The sequence below is a fragment of the Schistocerca americana genome, chromosome 9, assembly GCF_021461395.2.
Source record: "Schistocerca americana isolate TAMUIC-IGC-003095 chromosome 9, iqSchAmer2.1, whole genome shotgun sequence".
NCBI lineage: Eukaryota > Metazoa > Arthropoda > Insecta > Orthoptera > Acrididae > Schistocerca > Schistocerca americana.
In genome coordinates, this window is record NC_060127.1 from 183890616 (window position 1) to 183891419 (window position 804).

The window sequence follows — 804 nt, forward strand, 5'->3', positions numbered from 1 at the left end:
CAATTGTGTGCGGATTCTCGTCAGCCCACACATGTTGATTGTGAAAATTTACAATTTGAACACGTTGGAATGAAGCCTCATCTGTAAAGAGAACATTTACACTGAAAAGAGGATTGAGACATTGTTGGATGAACCATTCACAGACGTGTACCCGTGGAGGCCAATCAGCTGCTGATAGTGCCTGCACACGCTGTACATGGTACGGAAACAACTGGTTCTCCCGTAGCACTCTCCATACAGTGACGTTGTCAACGTTACCTTGTACAGCAGCAACTTCTCTGACGCTGACATTAGGGTTATCGTCAACTGCACGAAGAATTGCTTCGTCCATTGCAGGTGTCCTCGTCGTCCAAGGTCTTCCCCAGTCGCGAGTCATAGGCTGGAATGTTCCGTCCTCCCTAAGACGCCGATCAATTGCTTCGAACGTCTTCCTGTCGGGACACCTTCGTTCTGGAAATCTGTCTCGATACAAACGTACCGCGCCACGGCTATTGCCCCGTGCTAATCCATACATCAAATGGGCATCTGCCAACTCCGCATTTGTAAACATTGCACTGACTGCAAAACTACGTTCGTGATGAACACTAACCTGTTGATGCTAAGTACTGATGTGCTTGATGCTAGTACTGTAGAGCAATGAGTCGCATGTCAACACAAGCACCGAAGTCAACATTACCTTCCTTCAATTGGGCCAATTGGCGGTGAATCGAGGAAGTACAGTACATAGTGTCGTAACTAAAAAGAGCTCTAACATGGAAATTAAGCGTTTCCGGACACATGTCCACGTAACATATTTTCTTTCTT